This window comes from Odocoileus virginianus, chromosome 7 (genome assembly GCF_023699985.2).
Source record: "Odocoileus virginianus isolate 20LAN1187 ecotype Illinois chromosome 7, Ovbor_1.2, whole genome shotgun sequence".
NCBI classification, from domain to species: Eukaryota; Metazoa; Chordata; class Mammalia; order Artiodactyla; family Cervidae; genus Odocoileus; species Odocoileus virginianus.
Window position 1 is genome coordinate 29,285,636 of NC_069680.1, and position 16,807 is coordinate 29,302,442.

The window sequence follows — 16,807 nt, forward strand, 5'->3', positions numbered from 1 at the left end:
AAGAGACAGAGGGACCCATGTGTGTTAAGTCTTAAGGGACCAGTTAAGACCCAGGGCTTCCTCAGCAGGTAATCACTGGGCTCTGGGCGGGGTCCTGGAGCTGCCTCCTGCAGCCAGATAGGTCACACGACAAGCCTTGCTCCACCTACGCCTTCAATAAGCTTCTAGTGAAATTTTTACAGTGCAGTTCAGTTCAGTTCAGTTGCTCAGTTGTGTCCAACTCTTTGTGATGCCATGGACTGTAGCACACCAGGCCTCTCTTCCGTCATCAACTCCTGGAGTTTATCCAAAATCATGTCCATCGAGTCAGCGATGCCAACCATCTCATCCTCTGTCGTCGCCTTCTCCTCCTGCCTTTAATCTTTCCCAGCATCAGGGTCTTTCCCAGTGAGTCAGTTCTTTGCATTAGGTGGCCAAAGGACTGGAGTTTCAGCCTCAACATCAGTCCTTCCAATTAATATTCAAGACTGATTTCCTTTAGGAGGGACTGGTTGGATCTCCTTGCAGTCCAAGTCAAGAGTCTTCTCCATCACCAGGGATCAAAAACAGCAATTATTCGGTGCTCAGCTTTCTTTATGGTCCAACTCTCACATCCATACAGGACTACTGTACTTAAGTAAGCAACTACTGTACTTAAAAAAATTTTTTTTACTTAAAAAAAGTACTTTACTTGAAAAAAGACTACTGTACTTGAGTAAGCAATTACTATACTTAGAAAAGATTTTTTTTTTTACTTAAAGTACTTTACTTGCTGTACTTAAGTAATTACTGTACCTAAAAAAGTTTTTTTTACTTAAAAAAAGCACTTGACTTGTAAAAAAGACTACTGTACTTAAGCAATTACTGCACTTAAAAAAATACTATGAAAAATTTTAAAGTACAGTAATTGTTAGCATTTCAAGCAAAAATCTAGCCTTGGGGCTTTTCTTGAAAGCAAAAAAAAAAAGAAAAGAAAAACCGAATCAGGCCACCAGCATCAGGCCCAGCCGGCTCCCGACGTCTCCTGGAGCCGGGGGCCTGAGCGACCCTGGCCCCGCCTCGCCTTGGCCGCCCCTTGGCTGGTGGAACCCGAAGCGGGGAGGATCAGACCGCGCGGCGCCCCGAGCGCGAAGGCCGGGGCCGCAGCGCCACCTGGCGACCAAGAGGGGCCACTGCGTCTTCAGGTAGAGACGCCGGTCCGGACGCGAGCGCAGCTGCAGCCCCGCGGCGCTGGGACAGGGGCTCGGGACGCACGGGGCCGCGTCTGTGCGACTCTGGGGGAGGACAGCTCCACGTCTCGGCGTTTGTGCCTGAGCTCATTGCACGTCTCGGAGCTGTGCTGGCCCGGGGGCTGGGGGCGCTGCAGACACGGCTGCCTTGTGCCAACGTGCGGGCTTGCCCTGTATCTCTCCAGGCAGGGAGGGGTGGGGAGACCCGGCGCGTCCTGTCCGCTGGGTTTTCAGGAATCACGGGTTCTCCTCCCAAACAAACCCAAACCTAGTGCTGCCGGAGTAGGACTGATGCAGATAAAAGATAAAAACCGTTATCCACCGAAAAACTCTGAACGCTGTTAGGTGCCAGTCTGTTCCAAAATACTATGGGAGAAATGCCTTTGGCTGTCTCATGAATACTTTGCATCATTATTGCAGTAATTCTTTTGAATAATTTGCCACTGCTGTAATGATACATTATTGTCTGAAAATTTTAACCGTTTCTTTAAAAACAGCTTGTAAACTTTAGATATATCTGCCCGATTCTGTGTTGTAGGCGTATGTGAAGTGTCTACTGAATGCCAGGCAGTGTGTTAAAAGGGCAAACAGGACGGTCTGTGTTGCAAACAGGCTCCCGGCCTGCAGGGGAGATACCCGAGAGGCCATGAATGGGGTGTGATGGACTAGAAGGTGCTGCGGCGGAGCCTGCGTGTTATTCAGAGGGCTGGACTAGTGCGCCGTCTAGAGAGAGGTCTCGGTAGTCAGACGGCAGCGCTGCGCTGTCGCTCTTTCCTCTCTGCCTCTGCGATCCCGTGGACGGCAGTCAGCCAGGCTTCTCTGGCCGTGGGGATTATCCAGGCAAGAACAGTGGAGTGAGTTATCATACCCTCCTCCAGGGGACCTTCCCAACCCAGGGATCAAACCCAGGTCTACCAACTGAGCCGCCAAGGAAGCCCAAGAATGCTGGAGTGGGTGGCCTATCCCTTCTCCAGAGAATCTTCCTGACCCAGGAGTCAAATTAGGGTCTCCTACATTGCAGGCAGATTCTTTATCAGCTGAGCTACCGAGGAGGCCCCGTCAGACAGCAGTAACCACCCCAAAGATAACACGAGGGTGTGTGCACAAGAACAAACCCAGTTCTGCTTAACTTCCATTTCCGTGCAGCTGAGAATGTTCTCCAGGTAAATTTGCAGAGAGGCTGAACTGAGAGCAGTGTGCAGGATGTTAGAATCTGTCTTCCTCGCTCACTGCCTGGAGTTCTGAGTCAGTTAACATGAGGGCCGTTTTTATCAAGGGCCTCTTCTGTATCAGGCCTCTGCTCAGCATTGCAGGCTTCTCAGTGTCCTGGAAACTGTGGTTGTTCCCGCCAGGGGCAGGACCGTGTGAGATCCTGGGGTGCAAAATGTAAGGAAGTTCTGTGTTACCCGACGCGAGTTCTTGTGCGCACTGCACAGTGAGGCCAAACAAACCCGCAGAGTTTGGAGCAGAGAAAGGTTTACCGCAGGGCTAGGCGAGGAGGCAGGCGGCTCATGCCCCAACGCCCTATCCTGAAGGTACAGCCTGGCAGGGGAAAAGGTTTCCAAAATTCAGCCTCTGAACACTGCTGATTGGTTAAATCTCGGAGACAGTTTTGGTTAAAGGGGGGCTTCCCCAGTGGCTCAGCGGTAAAGAATCTGCCTGCAATGTAGGAGACGCAGAAGATGCAGGTTCAATCCCTGAGTTGGGAAGATTCTCTGGAGACAGGAAATGGCAACCACTCCAGTATTCCTGCCTGGGAAATCCCAATCTGTAGGGTCGCAGAAGAGTTGGACCCAGGACTCAACAATAACCACAACAGCAGAAAGAAAGAGCTTTATTGCTTTGCCAGGCAAAGAGGGCCAAAAACTGTATAACCACCCCTGGAGCAAGTACTGCAGAGTCTTACAGTGTTCAAAGGGCAGGGTGTGGTCACTTAGTGGACAGTCTTCTGATTGGCTGGTGGTGAGATAATTGGGAGTCAGCATCATCAACCTGGTTCCACCCAGTGTGGGGTCTACAACTTTGTGGGCAACACACAGTTAACTCCTCCCACATGGTGAGGGTTTCTGTATCTGCTAAACAGCTCCAAAGACAATGAATGGTTCAGAATGTTACCTATAGCCCTTGAGGAGGAGCTAAGACTCCTTCAGTTCAGTTCAGTTCAGTCGCTCAATCGTGTCCGACTCTTTGCGACCCCATGGACTGCAGCACGCCAGGCTTCTCTGTCCATCACCAACTCCCGGAGCTTGCTCAAACTCATGTCCACCAAGATGGTGATGCCATCCAACCATCTCATCCTCTGTTGTCCCCTTCTCCTCCCACCTTCAATCTTTCCCAGCATGAGGGACTTTTCCAGTGAGTCAGTTCTTCGCATCAGGTGGTCAAAGTATTGGAGCGTCAGCTTCAGCATCAGTCCTTCCAATGAATATTCAGGGACTGATTTCCTTTAGAATGGACTGGTTGAATCTCCTTGAAGTCCAAGACTCTCAAGAGTCTTCAACAACACAGTTCAAACCATCAGTTCTTCCGCGCTCAGCTTTCTTTATGGTCCAGCTCGCACACCTTGACTTTGTTTAATGGCTAAAGTGTCGTTCATTTGCCTCGCTTGGCTCTTTTCCTCTCTTTCAGCATTTTCTCACTTCTCTGATTGCATTTATTCTTTGACTAAAGATTTTTTTACAAACAAAAAGGCAGGCAGAGGGTGTGGGTGGACATCTATTCTGGGCAGGCCTCCTAGGACACGGCTCCGTTACAGAGGCTGCTGCGGTGGACAGGGACTGGTCTGCTCATGACCAGCAGCCCTGCCCAGTGGGGAACCGGCCCTCACCCTTTGCTCACCCCTCCACTGAGACCACACTGTCTCTTGGCACTTGTCACAGACTGAAGCTCTGATTCACATTATCATTTGATACAAATACGGATGCTGATCATGTTGGAAGTCAGGGCAGGGTCTCCCATCTGTTGTGAACCAGGCAGGACAGTCCCTGGTTTCCTGTGCTATCTCAATATCCTTTGTGACAATCTGGTGGGAGAAGAATCATCTCCGTTTGGGAGAAAGATGTGGAACATGTATACAATGGAATATTACTCTGCCAGAACAAAACAATGCACTAATGCCATTTTCAGCAACATGGATGGACTTGGAGACTGTCATACCAAGTGAAGTAAGTCAGAAACAGGAAGGAAAATATCATGTGATATCATTTGCATGGTCTTCCCTGGTGGCTTAGTGATAAAGAATCCACCTGCAATGCAGGAGCTGCAGGAGGCCTGAGTTCGGTCCCTGGGTCAGGAAGTTCCCCTGGAGAAGAAAATGGCAACCCACCCCAGTATTGTTGTCTGAGAAATTCCATGGACGGAGGAGCCTGGAGGGCTACAGACTATGGGGTCGCAAAAAAGTCTTGGAGATGACTCAGTGACTAAACAACCATGACAAAAATCAAGTACATGGAATCTAAAATAGGACACAAATGAACTTTTCTGTGAAACAGAATCACAGTCATAGGGAACAGACTGGAGGTTTCTCAGGGAGAGGGGGGTTGGCGGAGAGATGGAGCAGGAGCTTGGGGTCCGCAGGTGCAGCGTATTGTAAAAAGGATGGATGAACATCAATGCCCTACTGCAGAGCACGGAGAACTCTGTTCAGTGTCCTATGATAAACCATAATGGGAAAGAATTTAAAAAATTTCTCCCCGTTAGATAGCTGGAGATCTGAGGCTCAGAGGGTGAAGTGACTTGGTCTTGGGGCACACAGGCCGTCCGCCTCAAAGCAGGAGGCCTCGGGTCTCTCTGTGGTTCCATCGCTCCGGACCCCCTGTCTGCAGACACTGTGTGTGCAGGACTCTGTCTTCACACGTTGCCGAGTGAAGGGGATGGCCACTGCCTCGTTTGCTTTTTGTGGCGAGGATGCTGCTCTTAAGGCCTGTCAAAGGGTGTGATGAAGCAGTCAACGGTGCGGAGACCCACAGGAAGTGCTGAGATTACCCTGCTCCCAGTGAGTGAGACGCGGACCCAGGAGAAGCAGAGCCTCTGGAGTCAGGGCTGTGCCCTTCGTCCTGGGGTCCACCTGCTTCGGAGACTCAGGGAAACGCGATCGGAGCGGGGAAGCCCTCTGTTTCGTGGATGTGACATAGGCACCCGGAAGCTCAGAACATCCCACTTGGTGGTGGTGGTCAGTCGCCAAGTCGTGTACGATTCTTTGCGATCCCATGGACTGCATCACGCCACCCCTCACCATCTCCCGGAGTTTGTCCAAGCTCATGTCCTTTGAATCAGTGATGGCATCCACCTTCTCGTCCTCTGTAGCCCTCTTTTCCTTTTGCCTTCAATCTTTCCCAGCATCAGGGTTTTTTTTCCCCCGTGACTTGGGTGTTCACATCAGGTGGCCAAAGTATTCGAGCTTCAGCTTTAGCATCAGTCCTTCCAGTGAGTATTCAGGGCTGATTTCCTTTTGGATGGACTGGCTTGATCTTGCTGTCCGAGGGACTCTCAAGAGTCTTCTCCAGCACCACAGTTTGAAGCCATCAATTCTTTGGCACTCTGCCTTCTTTATGGTCCAATTCTCACATTTGTGCATGATTACTGGAAAATCCATAGCTTTGACTATACAGACCTTAGTCTGCAAAGTGATGCCTTTGCTTTTTAATACACTAACATTGTCATAGCTTTTCTTCCAAGTAGCAAGCATCTTTTAATTTCATGGCTGCCATCAACATCCACAGTGATTTTAGAGCCCAAGAAAAGGAATTCTGTCATTGCTTCCACCTTTTACCCCTCTACTTGTTTGAGACTTAACCACATTCTGAAAATTTTGGAAATACTATTTTTTCATTATTAAGGTTTGCTTATAATTGGATGTTGATTCAAATGAGAAATAACGACCAAGTTCATTTCTAAATAAATGTTAAAACATTCAGTTTTTCTTTTATTGAATTCTGCATAATATCTGCAGATCTCCTTTAAGCATGATAATGCATCTTCGTGGATCAGCAGCAGCTTTGGCTGCTGACGAATTGGGCTTTAGAAGCTGTGGACCAGGGCTTACCACCCTTCCTCTCCTCTTATCACAGTGCTAATAATTTTAACAAGACACTGATGATAATACCAACATTGTGGGTTTATTTTGAGACTTACATGAGATAAAACATGTTAAATGGATGCTATGGACTGAACTGTGTCCCACTCCAACCCAGATTCATAGGTTGAAGTTTTAACTCCCAGTACCTTAGAATGTGGGTATATTTGAAGACAAAGTCTAAAGAGATCATATATGTTAAAATGAGATTATCAGGGTGGGCCCTAATCCACTGAGGAAGAGGCTGAGCAAAATGATGCCTAGTTGTGGGTGTGTCTGGTGGTGAAAGTAGAGTCTGAGGCTGTAAAGAACAATATTACATAGGAACCTAGAATGTTAGGTCTGTGAATCAAGGTAAATTAGAAGTAGATAGGAATGGATGATTTTAATTCAGATGGCCATTTTATCTACTGCTGTGGTCAAGAATCCCTTAGAAGAAATGAAATAGCCCTCATAGTTAACAAGAGAGTCCAAAATGCAGTACTTGGGTGCAATCTCAAAAATGACACAATGATCTTGGTTCATTTCTAAGGCAAACCATTCAATATCACAGTAATCCAAGTCTATTTCCCAACCGCTAATGCTGAAGAAGCTGAAGTTGAACAGTTCTATGAAGACTTACAAGGACTTCTAGAACTAACACCAAAAGAAGATTTTTTTTTTTCATCATAGGGTACTGGAATGCAGAAGTAAGAAGTTAAGAGATACCTGGAGTAACAGGCACGTTTGTCCTTTGAGTACAAAATGAAGCAGGGCAAAGGCTAAGAGAATTTTGCCAAAAGAGTGCACTGGTCATAGCAAGTATTCTCTTCCAACAACACAAGAGATGACCCTACACATGGACATCACCAGATGGTCAATACCAAAATCAGATTGATTATATTCTTTGTAGCTGAAGATGGAGAAGCTCTATACAGTCAGCAAAAAAAGAAAAGACTGGGAGCTGACTGTGGCTCGGATCATTAACTACTTCTTGCAGAATTCAAACTTAAATTGAAGAACGTAGGGAAAACCACTAAGCCACTCAGGTGTGACCTAAATGAAATCCTTTATGCTTATACAATGAAAGTGACAAGTAGATTCAAGATTAGTTCTTCAGAGTGCCTGAAGAACTGTGGGCAGAGGTTCATGACATTGTGCAGGATGGTGGTTTAGTCACCAAGTGTTTCTGACTCTTGCAACTGCATGGTCTGGAGCCCGCCAGGCTCCTCTGTCCCTGGGATTCTCCAGGCGAGAATACTGGAGTGGGGTGCCATTTCCTTCTCCAATTGTATAGGAGGTGCTGATCAAAACCATCCCCAAGAAAAAGAAATGCAAAAAAGGCAAAATGGTTGTCTGAGAAGGCCTTACAAATAGCTGAGAAAATAAGAGAAGAGAAAGGCAAAGGAGAAAAGGAAAGTTATATCCATCTGAATGCAGAGTTCCAAAGAATAGCAAGGAGAGATAAGAAAGACTTCTTCAGTGAGCAATGCAAAGAAATAGAAGAAAACAACAGAATGGGAAAGACTAGAGATCTCTTCAAGAAAATTAGATACCAAGGTAATATTTCATGCAAAAATGAGCACAATAAAGGGTAGAAACGATGTGAACCTAAAGCAGAATATATTAAGAAGAGGTGGCAAGAATATACAGAACTATACAAAAAAGGCCTTAATGACCCAGACAATTGCAACGGTGTGATCACTTACCTAAAGCCAGACATCCTGGAATGCCAAGTCAAGTGGGCCTTAGGAAGCATCACTATGAACAAAGCTAGTAGAGATGATAGAATTCCAGCTGAGTTATTTCAAATCCTTAAAAGATGATTCTGTTAAAGTGCTGCACTCAATATGCCAGTAAATTTGGAAAACTCAGCAGTGGCCACAGGAATGGAAAAGGTCAGTTTTCATTTCAATCCCAAAGAAGGGCAATGCCAAGGTATGTTCAAATTACCATATATTTGCACTCATTTCACATGCTAGCAAGGTAATGCTCAAAATCCTGCAAGCTAGACTTCAACAGTAGGTGAACTGAGAATCTCCAGATGTACAAGCTGGATTTAGAAAAGGCAGAGGAACCAGAGATCAAATTGCCAGCATCCACTGGTTCACAGAAAGAGCAAGGAAATTCCAGAAAACATCTACTTCTGCTTCAGTAAGTATGTTAAAACCCGTTGACTGTGTGGATCACACAAACTGGAAAATTCTTAAAGAGATGGGAATACCAAACCACCTTACACGCTTCTTGAGAAACCTGTATGCAGGTCAAGAAGCAACAGTGAGAACTGGACATTAACGAATGGGCTGGTTCAAAATTGAAAAAAGAAGTACATCAAGGCTCTATATCGTTACTGTATTTATTTAACTTATATGTAGAGTACATCATGCAAAATGCTGGGCTGCATGAATCACAAGCTGGAATCAAGATTGCTGGGAGAAATATCAATAACCTCAGATATGCAGAGGACACCACCCTTATGGCAGAAAGCAAAGGGGAACTAAAGAGCCTCTTGATGAAGGTGAAAGAGGAGAGTGCAAAAGCTGGCTTAAAACTCAACATTCTTAAATGAAGATCACAGCATCTGGTCCCATCACTTCATGGCAAATAGATGGGGAAAATTGGAAACAGTGACAGACTTTATTTTCTTGGGCTCCAAAATCACTGCAGATGTGACTATAGCCATGAAATTAAAATACACTTGCTTTTTGGAAGAAAGCTATGACAAACATAGACAGCATATTAAAAAGCAGAGACATCACTTTGCCTACAAAGGACCATATAGTCAAGGCTATGGTCTTTCTGGTAGTCATGTATGGATGTGAGAGCTGGATTATAAAATAGACTGATTGCCAGACGATTGATGCTTTTAAGCTGTGGTGTTGGGGAAGACTCTTGAAAGTCCCTTGGACTTCAAGGAGATCCAACCAGTCCATCCGAAAGGAAATAAACCCTGGATATTCATTGGAAGGACTGATGCTGAAGCTGAAGCTCCAATACTTTGGCTACCTGATGCAAAGAGCCAACTCATTCGAAAAGACCCTGATTCGGGGAAAGATTGAGGGCTGGAGGAGAAGGGCGCGACAGAAGGTGAGATGGTTGGATGCCATCACCGACTCAGTGGACATGAGTTTGAGCAAGCTCCAGGAGATACTGAAAGACAGGGCAGCCTGGCGTGCTGCAGTCCATGGAGTCACAAAGACTCAGACACGACTGAGCAGCTGAACAACAGCAACAACAAATGAAGAACACAGTCACTGAGGTCAGGTGCACGTGTCCTTGTTAACACGCATATATCCTCATGATTTCAAGGTTATAGCGTGTCCTTGGCTTCTGCAGGGAACAAGAGTCCACAGATAATGTCCTAGGAATCAGGAGGACCCAGACGCAGCCCTTGACTCCAGGAAAGTACACATCTCCGTTGTTAACTCAATCTGCTGGAGCTGAGCTCGCGGGAAGCTTGCTTGGAAGAGCTGTGGCCATAATTAGAACAACCCCCCCTCTCTTCTCGATAGGCTCATGTCTTAGGATGGAGACGCCATGCCCGCTCCTCCAGTAGTTGGAGGTTTTGTTCCATTTACTGGGATCTCAGAGGAAGGGCTTGTTCGAGCTGGAATTAAACAGACATAGCAGGTGCTACTTCTAAGAAGTTCTACACATTTTTCCCCGTAATCAATTATTTGTTGTTCCCCCAGTGGCACCTGATGCTTGAGATGTTCTGTTAGGGGGTGGATGCGGAAAGAAGAGAATTTACCCCGGCGTGTTGCTGACTTCTGCCTCGGGCCACATGAATGAGTAGGTGAATGAATGGGACGATAATATAAGGACAACAGTGATAATGTTAACGACACAGCATTTAGGAGGCCCTTCCTATGTGAGCTGAGTACCTTAGAGATAAGTGTTTCTCAACTCTGGAATCCCATTAGAATCCCCTGGAACGCTTTAAAGGGGAAAGTCTGAACTCTATCCCCAACCGGCTTAATGTAGAACCTTTGATTTCATGACAAAAGATTCTCAGTCTGAAAGTAACCAAGGTGGATTTTATCGTCTCAGCTTCACAAAAGGCCTGAGATCAGTTTCCAGGTGAGTTAATGGCACTAACAGCCCCTTCATCTCAGGGGTAATTGAAATACCATTGCAATTCTATTTAATTTTAACCAAGTCCAACTTAGCGATTTATTTTCTTTAAAGAATCTTACTTACTTGTTAATTACTATGGCCACCTGATGCGATGATCTGACACATTGGAAAAGACCCTGATGCTGGGAAATATTGAGGGCAGGAGGAGAAGGGGACGACGGAGGATGAGATGGTTGGATGGCATCACCGACTCAATGGACATGAGTTTGAGTAAACTCCGGGAGTTGGTGATGGACAGGGAGGCCTGGTGTGCTGCGGTTCATGGGGTCGCAAAGAGTCGGACACGACTGAGAGCCTGAACTGAACTGATAATTATTTCGGCTGGGCTGGGTCTTCGTTGCTGTATCCTGGCTCCCCTTCGTGGTGTGTGCAGGCTTCTCGCTGCGGAGGCTCCTCTCGTGTAGCACAGGCTCTCGGGACGTGGGCCTCCGCAGCTGTGGCCTGCGGGCTCCAGATGCTGGCTCAGCGGCTGTGGCACCCGGGCTGAGCTGCTCCGAGGCAGGTGGGAACTTCCCAGACCAGGGATCGAAGTGGTGTCTCCTGCGTGGCAAGACGGAGTCACAGCCACTGGACTGCCAGGGAAACCCCTCAAGAATCTCATTTTTATACCAAGACTTCTTGTGCCTGTTTTGAGCCTAAAAATATGCACCTTTCTCTGTCTTGTTTGCTCAAGTTACTTGGCCCTGTCAGACTCCTTGCGATCCCGTGGACTGCAGCCTGCTGCTTTCTCTGTCCATGGAATCTTCCAGGCAAGAATACTGGAGTGGGTAGACATTTCTTACTGTCTCAGGCTGGCAGATTCTAGCACCTGCTCTTAGATGTGTGAGCCGAGTGACTTTTTGGCAAAGTTTTCATTCGTGACACCAGTGACTTCACGGCATACTGAGGTCCTTTATGTTTTCTTCATTCCTGACCCTGGAGTAACACCTGAGGCCTTTTCTCCCTGAGGTGCGCTTGTCTTAGAACGTCCGTCCCCCACCCCAACCCTGTCTCTTTTCTGCATCAAGTGCGTTTAATCCTGCCTTTCGTGACTTCATCGCAAAGCTGCCCCTTGTGGGCACCCCACCGCCTACCCGAGACCCCGAGCTGCTGCTCCTGAGCAGATCTGGAGGCTGCAAACCCAAGACCCAGCTGTCCGCAGGGCTGGCTCCCCCGGGCCTCTCCCCTGGCCTTGCAGACACCTTCTCGCTGTGTCCTCACACGGTCTTTCCTCTGGGCATGAGCTCCTGGCGTCTTCCTCTTCTTATAGGGACACCAGTCCTGTGGGATCAGGACCTGCAGCCGTGAGGGTTAATTTTGAGTCCAGATCCGCTTCTGTAACTTCCCCGCCTTTGCTATATCAGGCACCCAGAGTGGCCTGCCTCAGGCAGCCCTGCCCACCCCCTGCGACCCGACCCTTGGGCTGGGGTGCCCTGGTTTGGCTCACAGGGAGATAGCCTGACCCTGCCCACCTGTGAAGGCTTGTAAGGAAGTGAAACTAACACATCCCCTCTCTGAGGCTTGCCATTTTAGGAGATATTTGCAAGAATTAAACGGTTCTTTTTGTTTTGTTTCCTCACCTACCCCCATCTCTGATCCCTAAAAGAACCTGCCTTCCAGGGCCCCACAAGATGGCTATTTTGAGGCGCTAGCCTGCCATCTTCTTGGTCAGCCAGCTTTCCAAACAAGGTCGCCTTCCTCACCTCAACACCTCGTCTGGGATGCGCTGGCACACTGGGACTCTTGGGTAGCAGACCCACTCTAATGACCTCCTGTGTCTGATTACCTCCAAATGCAGTCACATTCCGAGGAACTGGGGGTCAGGACTTCAGTGCTGTGTGTTGACAGGACACAATTCCGCCCGTAACTGACCTGAGACAGTTGAGGGGCCCCTGGGGGTGGTGGCAGTGGGAGGACCGGGTGGCTCTGCTCGGGGTGGAGGGTTTGTGGGGTCCAGCCCGCAGACTGCAGGAGAGAAGCCTGCCGTGTCGGGACGGTCCAGGCGCTTCTTGAGCTTGGTGGGGGCAGCAGGATGACTCGTGTGTGGGGGCCCAGCCAGCAGACCCCGCCGCTCTGAAGACAGGGCTCCAGGGACTGGGGCGGGGAGCGGATAAGCTTGACTCTCCGCCAGACTCTGAGTATCCTCTTTATTCTCCGCTAGTCGCCTGGCTTCTTCCCCATCGTTGCCTTTCCCTTTTCTTAGAAACCAGACGAGAGCAAATAAACCCGGGGGCTGGTGTTTACCGTCTCCCTGCCGGGCCTGGCCCCTTGTCCTCATCCCAGCCTGTGGCCGGTCAGAGCCCCCGCTTTGGCCTGACTCTGGATTTCGTGTGTCGGAGGTCGATCCTGGTCCCAGCTCTTCCAGCTCAGGAGTGGGACTGCAGGATCTTACCTGAGTTCTAGGCGTAAGTTTTTTGAGAAAACTATATATTATTTTCCATAGCAGCTGTGTCATTTTACATTCATAAACTCCTCAACACTTATTCTCTCTCTCTCTCTTAATATATATATGTACACACACACATACACACACACACACACACACACACATAAAATCACCATCCTAACAGGTATAAGGCTCGTCAAAGGATGAATGCATAAAGAAAATTTGCTATATGCAAACAGTGGATTATTATTCAGCCTTAAAAACAGAAGGAAGTAAAAAAAAATAGAAGAAAATCAGATTCTTTACCCATATAGGTTATTATAGAATATTGAGAATCTGAAAAATAATGATTATAAAACTGAATCACTTTGTTGTACACCTGAAACTAATACAACATTGTAAATCAGCTGTTGCCGTTGTTGTTTGGTTGCTAAGTCCTGTCTCACACTTTTGACCCCATAGACTGTAGCTCACCAGTCTCCTCTGACCATGGGATTTCCCAGGCAAGAATACTGCTGCAGGTTGCTATTTCCTTCTCCAGGTGATCTTCCCAACCCAGGGGTCGAACCCGTGTCTCTTGCAGTGGGAAATAGACTCTTTACCACTGAGCCACCAGGGATACCCCGACTGTACTCTAACTTAAAATAAGCTAGAAGTCCCCAGGCCGGGGGCCTGCAGAATGAGCATTTGTTATGGAAAAGGCCCTCATTAAAGTTTACATCTTTTGAGCTCTGTGTTCGGCTTCAACTTGCTCCTAATTGCTCGGGTGATGGGTGTAATAGCAAAGCGGGAGATAATGATGGAGGAGGCCATTAGCTGAACAGCAGTCTGTGTGCCAGCGTGGAGGGAGGCGAGTCTCCCCTCCTGGAGCCGAAGCCCCTTTGTTCTGCGACAGGAAGCCCCTCCTAACCTGAAGGCAGCGTCTGTTTTAGACCCGAAGCTCTCGGGCGACTGCAGCTGGAGCTCAGTGACTGCTCTGCGGCTGCCTCTCCATCAGGAGGACACGTCTGCCGAGGCGATCTCCTCTGTAAACACAGACACTGAGTTTATCATCTGCTCTCAGCAACTGATGGGGGGCTGTTTTCCTCCTGCCTTTTCACACCAGCTAAATCACAACCAGGGCTTTTCAGAGCTCAACAAACCCTCATTATTAAAAACAAAAGTTATTAGCTTTGACGCCAAACAGTAAATCAATGTGAAGACTTTGATGGCTCCATGAAGGGAGATCTCTGCTTCCTGGGTCCAGGAGAAGCCCTGACCCAGGGCTGACCTGTAAGCTGACCCTACACTGGGGACCACTGGGGTGTGCCTGTGAATGGGGACCCTCCTGCTGGGGTTTGAAATGGTTGCCTGTGTGTGTGCTAAGTCGCTTCAGTTGTGTCCAACTCTTTTCGACCCTGTGGACTTCAGCCTGCCAGCATCCTCTGTCCATGGGATTCTCCAAGCAAGAACATTGGAGTGGGTTGCCTTGCCCTCCTCTGGGGGATATTCCTGACCCGGGATTGAACCCCTGTCTCCCATGTCTCTTGCATTGGCAGGCAGGTTCTTTACCACTAGCATCACCTGAAATTGTTGCATCTCCAGGTAAAGGTAGACCATTGAGTAGGCTTCCTTGGTTGATGCCATTAGGCTTGTGAAGGCTATTCCCCCTTCAGGTCCTGCAAGTTCACAGACAGAGAAATAGAAAATGGAAGGAACAGAAAAATGAAATGCAGCTGAAATGAGTGAGTGAAATTCACGTCTACACTCCCTCTTTCTCCTTTCTCCTCTTGCAGAGCCTCCTCCCATCTCTCATGTTCCTTCTCTCCTTTGTGATGTTCCTTCCTTTCTGCAGCCCTGGGTTTGGACTGATTGCTGCGTTTTGCACAGTGTGCTTGCTTCCTCTTAGCCCTGAGCAGAGATGGGTGCCTGGTAGGTACATAACTGTGACTGTTAGATGAGCAAGAACATTGGTGTTTGAATCTCTGGATGGCTCTGGGACACTCCCGCCTGGCATTCTAGAACTGTTCCGAACCAGCAGCTTCAGACCAGATGGCAGGTTTTGTTCTCTCTGGACCTCAGTTTTCTGTCTTCAAACCTCAATGTGTGTGTGTGTGTGTGTGTGTGTGTGTGTGTGTGTTTTAATTTTTAATTTTTTTATTTTAAAGATTTTTTTTTGATGCGGCCACTTTTAAATCTTACTGAGTTTGTTCCAGTGTGCTTCTGTTTTATGTTTTGGGTTTTTTGCTCTCCAGACATGTGGGATCTTGGCCTCCTCACTAGGGATCAAATCCGTACCCCCTCTATTGGAAGGCAAAGTCTTAACCACTGGACTAACAGGGAAGTCCCCCTTGATGTGGTTAAAATTATTTTTCTTTATTGTCTGTAAAGTCCTTTATTCAAACTAATAAAAGCAGGAATGTGTTTTGAGTGGAGTGAGGGGATAGAGGGGTCAGGAAGACGACCTCAGCCCTGTAGCTCTGATCCACCTTGGAGGCCCACGGGGTCCGGGTGGTTCTGAAGATCCTCGGCGGTTCTGCACTCACTGGCCTGGAGGCCTACGTCCACCAGCTGCTCCGTCAGTTCTGTCTCAGGCCATTTGCTTCCTCGGGCCCGTTGTGCTTATTTGAGGAGCCAGTACTCACCAGGCTGCCACTCTTCCAGGCCAGCCGTCTCTGATTCTGTGAGAGGTCTGTGATTCTGCAGGGGGGCCAGGGGAGGGGTTGGCAATCATCCTACTGAGGGTGCCCCGCCCTGGCCTCTCTGCATCCCTCGGGTCTCCCCTCATCTCGCTGTCATCCTGCCACTGGTCACCCACCCTCAGAGCTGCAGGTCCAGACGCCTCACAACCTCTTTTCTTTCCTTCTGACCCCTTGTCTCTCTCCATTGCAGGGGTCTGAACATAGCTGCCAGGTGGAGCCTTTGCAAAACGTTTGCCCACCCATCACGTTCCTCCTTCGAGAGTTTAACCCCTTCCCCACAGGCCCCAGTGGCCATAAAATGAAGCCTCAGTGCTTGGCATGGCATTTAGGGCTAAGCACATTCTAGCTGGAAAAGATCCTGATGCTGGGAAAGGTTGACGGCAGAAGGAGAAGAGGGTGAGAGAGGATGAGATGGTTGGATGACATCACTGATTCAACGGACATGAGCTTGGGCAAAATCCAGGAGATGGTGAAGGACAGGGAAACCTGGCGTACTGCAGTCCCCTGGGATCGAGAAGAGGCGGATACGGCTTGGCTACTGATCAGCGTTCTAGTTACCACCCATCATCCCGGTTCTGCCTCTTACGGGTGCTCAGCCACCACCAGCACCCGCACTGGGCTGGCTTCCTTCCAAATTGTGAGGAGGAAGGAAACAGAGGAAGAAAGAAAGACACACGGGTAAAAACCGGAGGGCAGGGGTTGGAATCTCTGCGGCCCTGACTCTGGCCTGCTCTCCCAGGACCCACTCTCCCTGCTGGGGGACAGAGAGCTCCCACCCCCACGCACTCCTCCCACCAGCGGTAGAGTTTCTGGAACTCAGGATGTGGTTCAAACAAAGAAAAAAAGAAAAAAAATCCCTTAGGATAATGGCAGAATTGTGATCAAATGAGCTGATGGGGATTTGCGTTAGTTGCTCAGTCGTGTCTAGCTCTTTGTGACCCCGTGGACTGTAGCCCGCCAGGCTCCTCTGTCCATGGAATTCTCCAGGCAAGAATACTGGAGTGGGCTGCCATGCCCTCCTCCAGGGGATCTTCCTGACCCAGGGATCGAACTCAGGTCTCCTGCATTGCAGGCAGATTCTTTACCATCTGAGCCACCATGGAAACTTGATGGGGATTTACTAATAATTTATTAGCAATCTCAAAGTGTATATCAATGTGTCTTGGTCTGTCCTATAGAAGCTAGACTATGATGGAATGAACGGATGTGGTAAATACACCTGCCACCCCCTTACTCCACCCCACCCACAGCATGCTGGAACACCACGTGTGTGGTAAGTGGACATAGCTGATATTAGCCGGGGGTGTCGCCGCATAAAGGATCACGCATTTCAGCAAGTATTTACTGTCCATCTTTGGTTCCC